The sequence below is a fragment of the Meriones unguiculatus genome, chromosome 11 (genome assembly GCF_030254825.1).
Source record: "Meriones unguiculatus strain TT.TT164.6M chromosome 11, Bangor_MerUng_6.1, whole genome shotgun sequence".
In the NCBI taxonomy this organism is placed as follows: Eukaryota; Metazoa; Chordata; class Mammalia; order Rodentia; family Muridae; genus Meriones; species Meriones unguiculatus.
In genome coordinates this window covers 27,546,448-27,556,776 of record NC_083359.1, presented here as the reverse complement: position 1 = coordinate 27,556,776, position 10,329 = coordinate 27,546,448, and the positions used below count along the sequence as shown (strand labels likewise).

The 10,329-nt window shown below is 39.8% G+C and overlaps 1 pseudogene; it reads right to left on the bottom strand.

Moving 5' to 3' along the window:
* Nucleotides 1-776: 776 nt before the first annotated feature.
* Nucleotides 777-2,147, bottom strand: LOC110541490 (elongation factor 1-beta-like; annotated as a pseudogene).
* Between the last annotated feature and the right edge of the window lie 8,182 nt (nucleotides 2,148-10,329).

Below are 10,329 nucleotides of genomic sequence, written 5' to 3'. Positions count from 1 at the left end.
CCCTGGTAGATTTTTTGGGGTCATTCATGTATATTATTATATCATCTGCAAATAGATGACTTCTTTATTTCTGATTTGTATACTTTTTGTCTATTTTAATTGTCTTTTTGCTCTATCTAGGACTTGAAGTTCAACATTGAAGAGATATGGAGAGAGTGGGCAGCCTCGCCATGTCCCTGATTTCAGTAGGATTTATTTAAGTTTTTCTCCGTTTAGTTTGACATTGGCTATAGGCTTTCTGTATGTTGCCTTTACTATGTTTAGGTGTGTGCTTTGTATTCCTAATCTCTCTAAAACTTTAAACATGAATGGGTGTTGGATTTTGTCAAATTCTTTTTTATTTTGCATCTAAGAAAATGATCATTTTTTTAATATGTGTGTTGATAATTATTACTAGTTAATATTAAATTTATCTTTTAGTTAAACAGTGGTTATTCCTAAAATAGCTGTATACCCAAATCACCACACAGAGACTTGGATTCATTTAAGTAACCTAGAACACAATACTGGGCAATAATTATTCCATCCTAAACCTCCAAGTCTGCATAGCTTCCTTCCAATCAGATTTCCCACATTGTACTTGCTTTTCAGTTATAGCTTAAGTCTGTTTTTTCTCCTGATATTTCACTATCCTCTCCTCTCAGATCTCTCCTCCCACTCTCTTTCTCCTTCCCTCTGGACCAGGATATCCCACTCTATTCTTTCCATTGCTCAGCGTTGTCTTTTTTTTTTTAACCTTTCAAGCATTTATTTAGTGCTCCGACTTGAGAAGGACTTTAGATTTTGTTAAAAGTGGCCATATCCATGGACTGCAAGTAGCCCTCCAAGGCAGTAATCTGCTATTCCAGCATGTCTGTTCTGATTTTATCATTTCCCACCACACATTGGATTTGAATCTTTTTAATTCCATTTCCCACTGGAACCAATTCAGAAGAGCCCCCACCAAGCCGTCTGTTTGGATGCTCCTGAAACACTTACTCCTCTACATTGGTCATATCGGTCTCATCATCCCAAGGGTTCACATCTACTAACAAGGAAGACTTTACAACTGTTAGGCCCAGCATGAACCTAATTTCCAGAAGGGATGAAGAGAACTCAGGAGATTAGATCTCATCGACGCAAAATCACAAGAGGTTTTTTTTTTAACCATTGCACAATGGGGTCACTCCTGCTGGTCAACAAAGAGTTGCACTGGGAGACAAAGGCCTTGGGTTTTTAAAGGACAAGGCGTGGGAATTTTTAGGCGTTGCAAGTCTTGGCAATTCAGGATTGGATGAGGAAGCTATAAAGTAAGATAATTGGTTAGTCTTAGGTGCTCAAGCTTGGCCAGTCCTGCCAAGTGTGGATGCGGCTGCAATTAAAGGTGGGGGTGGGGGGTGATTAGCTCATCCTTGAAGACTGGGGTTGCAGGGTTTTGGCCGGAGGTCAGGGGCTACTCAAAAGAATTGGTTGCTAAGAAACACTATCTCAAAGACAAGGGTCTGGTCATTCTTTTTGCTGAGTGAAGGTCATTACTCGCTTGCTTTTTTATATCTGTCCTCACAGATGGCCAGGGTCACATTCCTCTGTTCTCTGGAAAGGTACTAAGAGGCTTTAGTTTAACCTGGACCTAAAACTCAAAACTATAGGCTTTAGAAGACATATAGGTTACAAAGTTAGTCTGATCCTTTCAACAACAACTGCAGACTTTTTGGCTTTCTTTGATTCATGCTGTGCAAGGTATTCTTCTCGTAGCCTCTTTGATACTTCCCTTTCCTCCTCCTCAGATCCAAAGAGATCAATGTCATCATTGTCATTAGCATTCGCAGCCCCACTTCTGTAGTATCTGCACACAGTCAGGACCATACTTGCCCAAAGAATTCTTCACTTCTGGCAGGCTGGCTTTTTCCTTTTTGTAAGACTTGATGTGATTATATGCAGAGAATAACACATATAAACAGGCAGTGGACCTCAGACTGCCTTGAATCCCTCACATCTGCTTGAGATGACACACACCTCTCACCGTAGCTCTTGTCTGCCAGGTAATTGTTAGTACCTGCAGGCCAGAAGGGGTTTTCATATCTCCGAATCCCATTACATCAGCTGTATCCGGGAGATACAACATCAGAAGAAAAGGGTGCCTGAAGCCCTTGGCCAGCACTGAGGGGAAAGAAGCAGGTTGTTTTTTATTGGCAATACAGAGAACAAATGGTAGTATGTTTACACAAACTTGAGAGACAAACTTATGTTTAGAATAAGCATCAAAATGCAAATGTCTGATTGAAACCAGATCCTGAGGTAGCGAAATCAGCATTTGAATGAACACGGGTAAATTGTACACATTCCACAAGAACATTATAGCAATATGGTATCTCTGATGTATACTTGAATTGGGTTTGCAATTATCTTATTGAGTATTTTTGGATTGATGTTTTATTTTTATTTTTTTAAAGATTTATTTACTTATTTATACAGGGATTTCTGCCTGCATGTATGCCAGCAGACCAGAAGAGGGCACAAGATCTCACTACAGATGGTTATGAACCACCATGTGGTTGCTGGGAATTGAACTCAGGACCTCTGGAAGAGCAGCTAGTGCTTTTAACCTCTGAGCCATCTCTCCAGCTCCCACCAATGTTCTTAAGGGAAATTGGTCTGAGTTCTCTTTCTTTGTTTGATCTTTGTGTGTGAAAACACACAAAGATATCAAGGTGACTGTGGCCTCATAGAATGAGTTTGGTAATGTGCCTCCTGTGTCTATTTTGTTAAATAGTTTGAAGAATATTGGAATTAGCAGTTCTTTGAAGGTCTGGTAGAATTTTGCACTGAAACTATCTGTCCCTGGGCTTTTTGTGGATGGAATACTTTCCTTGACTGCTTCTATTTTCTTAGGGGATATGTGACCATTTAACTTATTTACCTGATCTTGATTAAACTTTGGTAAATTAAACCTATCAGGAAAAAATGTCCATTTTATTTAGATTTTCAAATTTTGTTGTGTATAGGCTTTTAAAGTAAGACCTAATGATTCTTCGGATTTCCTCAGTGTCTGTTGTTATGTTCCCCCTTTTCATTCCTGATTTTGTTGATTTGGATAGTGTCTCTTTGCATTTTAGTTAGTTTGGCTAAGGGTTTATCTATCTTGTTGATTTTCTCAAAGAAATAGCTCTTGGTTTTGTTGATTCTTTGAATTGTTCTCTTTGTTTTTATTCCATTGGTTTTAACTTTGAGTTTGATTATTTCCAGCCTTTTATGCCTCCTGGGTGTGTCTTCTTCTTCTTCTTCTTCTTCTTCTTCTTCTTCTTCTTCTTCTTCTTCTTCTTCTTCTTCTTCTTCTTCTTCTTCCTCTTCTTCTTCTTCTTCATAGTGCTTTCAGGTGTACCCTTAAGTTGTTCTTATGAGATGTCTTGAATCTCTTTATGAAAGCACTTAGTGCTATGAACTTTCTTCTTAGCACTGCTTTCTTTGTGTCCCATAAATTTGAGTAAGTTGTGCCTTCATTTTCACTGAATTCTAGGAAGTCTTTCATTTCCTTCTTTATTTCTTCCTTGACCCATCTGTTATTGAGTAGAGAGTTGCTCAGTTTTCATGCGGGGTATTTCTTAATGATAACACACTTACCTCACATAGCAATGGGCTTGATCCCATTACCACAAAGGACAGACAGCAAGAGAAATCAATTGTGTGTGTGTGTGTGTGTGTGTGTGTGTGTGTGCGTGTGTGTGTGTATGGTGGAATAGAGCTACTAGGTATATTCTTTCTGGATGTTCACAATGCACTCCCTTGAGTCAGGCAAGCATAAGGATTAGTTCAGCAACCTGGGACACCACCTGGTTTGGGCTATACTCAATGATTTCTCTTCTAATAAAGCATATGGCAACTAGGTCCTTGCACGTACATTTCCCCATGCATTCCTCTTTAACAATGTACCTAGGAAACTAAGACTGCCAATCACACACACACCTGCAAACAGCTGCAAGGACATTCCTTTCTAAATAGTAGAATATTTGTCTCCTGTTTACAACCATCAACTATGAACAGTTTCTATTCAAGCACAGTTATAGTTATATCCAGGTAAAAGAGGAGAGGACTCATCAAGCTTAAATTAGCTTCAATAAAAGTAACTTTGTAGTTGGTTGGGTAGGGCAAGCCGGTAATCCCAGAACTTCAGGGAGGCAAAGGTAGGTAGATTTCTGTGAATTCCAGGCCATGCTGGTCTACAAATTCCAGGACATCCAAGGCTACACAGAGAAACCTGGTCGTAGGAAAAAGAAAATAAGTGAAAAAAAAAAGTAACTGACCAATAATATCCTATTTACCACCTTATGCATACATATAATTGGAATTGCATATAATTAAAATCAGATGCTTCAAGAAAGAGGGCATGAACAGTAAAAAATATATACCTCAGAAATGTCAGTCACCTACATTCCTCCTCTTAGTAATCAGTCACCCTTTCTTTAGGCCTCATAAAAGAAGCCCAACCAAGTAATAACCTTGAACCCTTAGGTACTTTCTCATGCATACAATCTGTTGTTCTTGACAGTACATTTCTGATCTATACTATCCCTTTGCTTTATATTATCATTTTTTTAATTTTACAATCAATGTGCATTTATTTCAGTACCCAAGCACCTGGAAACAACCAGGCCCAGTCAGTAACCACCAGTAGCAGTTTTGTACTGCCTGCTCCTTGTTTGTACCTGGATGAGGATGCAGTTGTTAGAATGTGAATGCCACCCCTTAAGCTCATAAGTTTGAATTCTATTTTTTTTTTTTTTTACTTTTTAAATTTATTCTCTTCCTAATCCCAGCTGTAGCCTCCTCCCTCATTCCCTCCCAATCCTGCCCTCCCTCCTTCTTCTCCTCTCATGCCCCTTCCGAAGTCCACTGATAGGGAGGTCCTCCTCCACTTCCATCTAACCCTAGCCTATCAGATCTCATCAGGACTGTCTGAACTGTCTTCTTCTGTGGCCTGTTAAGGCTGCCCTCCCCCCTCAGTGGTAGGTGATCAAAGAGCCAGCTCCTGAGTTCATGTCAGAGACAGTCCCTGTTCCCATTACTAGAGAACTCACTTGGACACTGAGCTGCCCTGGGCTACATCTGTGTAGGTGTTCTAGGTTATCTCCATGAATGGTCTTTGGTTAGATTATCAGTCTAAGAAAATACCCCTTTGCCCAGAGTTTTTAGCTCTGTTGTTTTCCTTGTGGAGCTCCAAGTCTCCTCCAGGTCTTTCTGTCTCCCCCTTCTTTCATAAAATTCCCTGCACTCTGCCAAAAGTTTGGCTATGAGTCTCAGCATCTGCTTTAATACCTTGCTGGGGAGTTTTTCAGAGGCCCTCTGGGGGTAGGTTCCTGTAATGTTCCTTGTTTTTACCCTCTTCCCATGTCTACTCCATTTGCCTTTCTGAAAGAGGATTGAGCATTTTACCCAGGGTCCTCCTTTTTGCTTAGCTTCTTTAGGTGTACAGATTATAGTATGATAATTCTTAGTCAGAAGAATTAACTTTCTTTGAAGGATTAGTAAGTGTGACTTTGTTGGAGGAAGTATAACACTGTGGTTGGGTTTTAAGATTTCAAAGTCTAATCTTCAGTTCTCTCTCTCTTCCTCCCTTATTCCCTCTCTCTCTCCCTCTCTCCTTCACTCCCTCATTCTCTGCTTTGCAGATCAGATGTAAACACTCAGCTACTGCTTCAACACCATGCCTGCCTGCCTACCTGTTACCATGCTCCCTACAGTTATGGTCATAGGCTTATCCTCTGAAACTACAAATGAGCCTCTAGTTAAATGATTTCTTGCATACCTTGTTATGGTCATGATATCTCTTCAAGGCAAGAAAAAAGTAACTCATACAGAAATCTATATTATCTATATTAACATGACCTATAGATTGTTCTATTTCACATCCATATTTATTCTTTTCCACTGTAGTAATTACTACTGAGATTTAAAATGGATTATATTGGGGTGTGAGCTAAGTGGACAAAGAGTACACCTTTTTCTAAGTTTTATAGTGTCCCTTAGCAGAGCTGAGCACTCATTTACCCAAGTTGTCCTCGTAATTGCCATACTGTAATCATCTCCTTTACTACTTGCTCCCTGGTTTACAATTATCTTTTGACTTTTCTGTCTCTGAGACTGACTTTGAAGGGCATAAGCAACATATTACTTTTTTTTATTATTATTAGTTCACTACATCTCTGGCACATGATGAGTACCCAGTATGGATGAACGAAAGTTTAAGTTTCAGATTAATAACAGAGAATTTGTTCATAATAAAAGTAAATCCATAAAGCAATCCATGCACTGCATATTGATTTAGAAGTAAACTAATAAATAAGAGACTGCTTGAAGAACACATTTTATGTACTTGGAAAGTCTGTGATTGCTTCTCATACTCTTTAGTGTGTGAGCACTCTTTAAAAAGAAAGACCACATTTTTTATTCTTTATTAATTACATTTTATTCACTTTGTATACCCCCTGTGGTTCCCTCCCTCCTCCCATCTCAATCCCTCTCTTCCTCCACCCTCTGCATGCATGCCCCTCCAGAAGTCCACTGATAGGGGAGGGCTTCTTTTCCTTCCTTCTGATCCTAGCCAATTAGGTCTCATCAGGAGTGGCTTGATTGTCTTCTTCTGTAGGCTGGTAATGCTGCTTCCCCCTCAGGGGGAGGTAATTAAAGAGCAGGCCAATCAGTTCATTTCAGAGACAGTCCCTGTTCCTATTACAATGGAACACACATGGATACTGAACTGCCATGGGCTACATCTGTGCAGAGGTCTTAGGTTATCTCTGTGCATAGTCCTTGGTTGGAGTATCAGTCTCAGGAAAGACCCCTGTGCTCAGATTTTTTGGTTCTGTTGCTCTCCTTGTGGAGTTCAGTTCCTGTCCTCTCCAGATCTTACTGTTTCCCACTTCTTTCACAAGATTCCCTGCACTCTGCCCAAAGGTTGCCCATAAGTCTCAGCATTCTGTGAAAATAATTACACCTTTTCAAATAGAGGAACATGGAATTAACATCAAATTCAGAATCTGCAGTCCCAAAATATGCCCAAATCAATACAATGCCTATGTGCTAAATTGTGTGCATTATATGCATAATTAAGTGATAAATGGTAAGTGTGTTTTATATGCAGTAAAGCATATTTTGGAATAAAACCATTTATGTACATTGTAATATGTTCTTTGAAATATCAGACTATATAAAATAATCCATTTGCAATAAAAGAAAAAAGAAAGACCACTGTTGGGTTATGGTGACACACCCATTTAATCCCAGCACACATGGGAGAGAGAGGCAGGTTTGGAGACCCAGCCTGGTCTATATACAGAGTGAGTTATAGGACAGCCAGAGCTACACAAAAATATCCTATCTTAAAAACAAAAAAGGAAAAATTACCACATTTGATATGTATTTGCATAGCATTTGCATAGCAAATAAATACTGAATTATAAATTTTCTATTCTGTGAATATTTTGATTTTTATAAAATTGCAACCATAATAATAATTGTTATTCCTCAAATGCTATAGTTCTTTAATCTTTGAATGCATGCAATTTCTGTATTTAAATTTTAATTCTCACAATTAAAGTGAAGGAGCTTGGTATCTCAATGTTACAAAGAAAAACACTAAAGCATGATGGGGAAGAATGACCACAGTAAATTAATAGATAATTGTCTACATGCATTCCTCCGCCTCTCTTGTACCAAGTGACTTTCAGATGACCTGCTAATGAATTTCATAATAGCCTGATCTAAGTCTGTTTTCACTAATAGCAGTGAGAAAGGAGCCAGAGGTTGGACAATTACTAGAAAGATGAAAGGGTATGAATAATGCACACAGTGTACAATAGGTACATCTGGATTCTCTGTGGGCCAGTGGCAAGAGCACTTTTCCCTAATCCATTCTCTACTGCACACTGCTTCCCCCTGACCCTGCCAGACGTATTAACAGAGAGGGAGTGTGAATAATGAAGGGAGAAGAAGTGGTTGCTAAGTGGCCGCTTCCAGGAACTCCATAGCATGTACAAATACGTTTTGCTTTAATACAGTTTGTCTTCTTGGCCCTCCTTGTTGTGTATAGGCTAACAGACAGCAGCAACAAGCATTTCTTGATAAAACGCAAGGTAGACCTGAATTCAAACTTTAATGTTTGGGGATTAGGATATAGTTCACTGTAGATCCCTTGCCAAGCATGCTTCTCCCCGCCACCCCCCCCCCCCCCCACATTCTCCCAGGTTTGCCCTCAAGCTCCAGGCAGAGGAAATTATTTCTTTCCTTCTTTTCTTTTTTTTTTATTTTATTATTATTATTTTTTTATCAGTTACATTTGATTAACTCTGTATCCCAGCTGTGTCCCGATCCCTCATTCCCTCCCAGTCCCTCCCTCCCTCCCTCCCTCATCTCCACCGTGCCCCTTTCCAAGTCCACTGATAGGGGGGACCTCCTCCCCATTCATCTCATCCTGTTTTATCAGGTATCTTCAGGACTGGCTGCAAAGCCCTCCTCTGTGGCCTAACAGGACTGCTCCTCCCTTCGGGGGTGGGGAGACCAAAGAGCCAGTCATTGAGTTCCTGTTAGAAGTAGTCCTTGTTCCCCTCACTTTGGGAAACCAAGTGGTTACTGAGCTACCACAGGCTACATCTGAGTGGAGGTTCTAGGTTATATCCATACATGGTCCTTGGTTGAATGTCAGTCTCAGAAAAGACCCTGTGCCCAGATATATTTGGTCCTTGTGGAGCTCCTATCCTTTCCCCATCAGACTAACTCCCCTTCTTTCTTATGATTCCCTGTACTCTGCCAAAGGTTTGGTCATGAGTCTTTGCTTTGAAAACACTGCTAGTTAGAGTCTTTCAGATGCGCTCAGTAGACTCCTGTCATACGTTCAATGCACATCCCATCTGTCTTTGTAAACGAGGATTGATCATCTTACCCCATGTCCGCTCAATTGATTATCTTTTTTAGGTGTATAGATTTCATTATGTTTATCATATCTTATAGGTCTATATCAGTGAGTATATCCCATGTTTGTCTTTCTCCTTCTGGGATATTTCACTCAGAATGATCTTTTCTAGATCCCACCATTTGCCTGCAAATTTCATGATTTCCTCCTTTTTCATTGCTGAGTAGTATTCCATTGTGTAAAAACACCACAATTTCTGTACCTATTCCTCCGTTGATGGACATTTGGGTTGTTTCCAGGTTCTGGCTATTACAAATAAAGCTGCTATAAACATGGTTGAGCAAGTATCCCTTTTGTGTACTTGAACGAACTTTGGGTATATACCTAGCAGTGGTATAGCTGGGTCTTGAGGAAGCACTATTCCTAATTGTCTTAGAAAGCGCCAGATAGCTTTCCAGAGTGGTTGTACCAGTTTACATTCCCACCAGCAGTGGAGGAGGGTTCCTCTTTCTCCACAACCTCTCCAGCATGTGTTGTCACTTGAGTTTTTCATCTTGGCCATTCTCATGGGTGTAAGGTGATATCTCAGGGTTGTTTTGATTTGCATTTCCCTGATGGCTAATGAGGTTGAGCATTTCTTTAAGTGTTTTTCTGCCATTCGATATTCCTCTGTTGAGAATTCTCTGTTTAGCTCCGTTCCCCATTTTTTAACTGGATTACTTGGTTTGTTGCTTTTCTGCTTCTTTAGTTCTTTATATATACTGGATATTAGCCCTCTGTCAGATGAAGGGTTGGTGAAAATTCTTTCCCAATCTGTAGGCAGTCGTTTTGTTTTGATGACGGTGTCCTTTGCTTTACAGAAGCTTTTCAGTTTCATGAGGTCCCATTTATTGATTGTTGCTCTTAGAGCCTGTGCTGTTGGTGTTCTGTTCAGGAAGTTGTCTCCTGTGCCAATGAGTTCTAGGCTGTTCCCCACTTTTTTTCCCAATTGATTTAGGGTATCTGGTTTTATGTTGAGGTCCTTGATCCACTTTCACTTTAGTTTTGTGCAGGGTGATAAATATGGATCTATTTTCATTTTTCTGCATGTAGACATCCAGTTGGTCCAGCACCATTTGTTGAAGATGCTGTCTTTTTTCCATTGAATGGATTTGGCTTCTTTGTCAAATATCGAGTATTCATAGGTGTGTGGATTTATTTCTGGGTATTCTATGCGGTTCCATTCATCCTCCTTTCTGTTTCTATGCCAATACCATGCAGTTTTTATTACTGTTGCCCTGTAGTACAGCTTGAGATCAGGGATGGAGATACCTCCAGATGATCTGTTGTTGTACATGATCATTTTGGAGATTCTGGGTTTTTTGTTTCTCCATATGAAGCTGAGAATCTTTTTTTCAAGGTCTGTAAAGAATTGAGTTGGTATTTCAATTGCATTGAATCTGTAG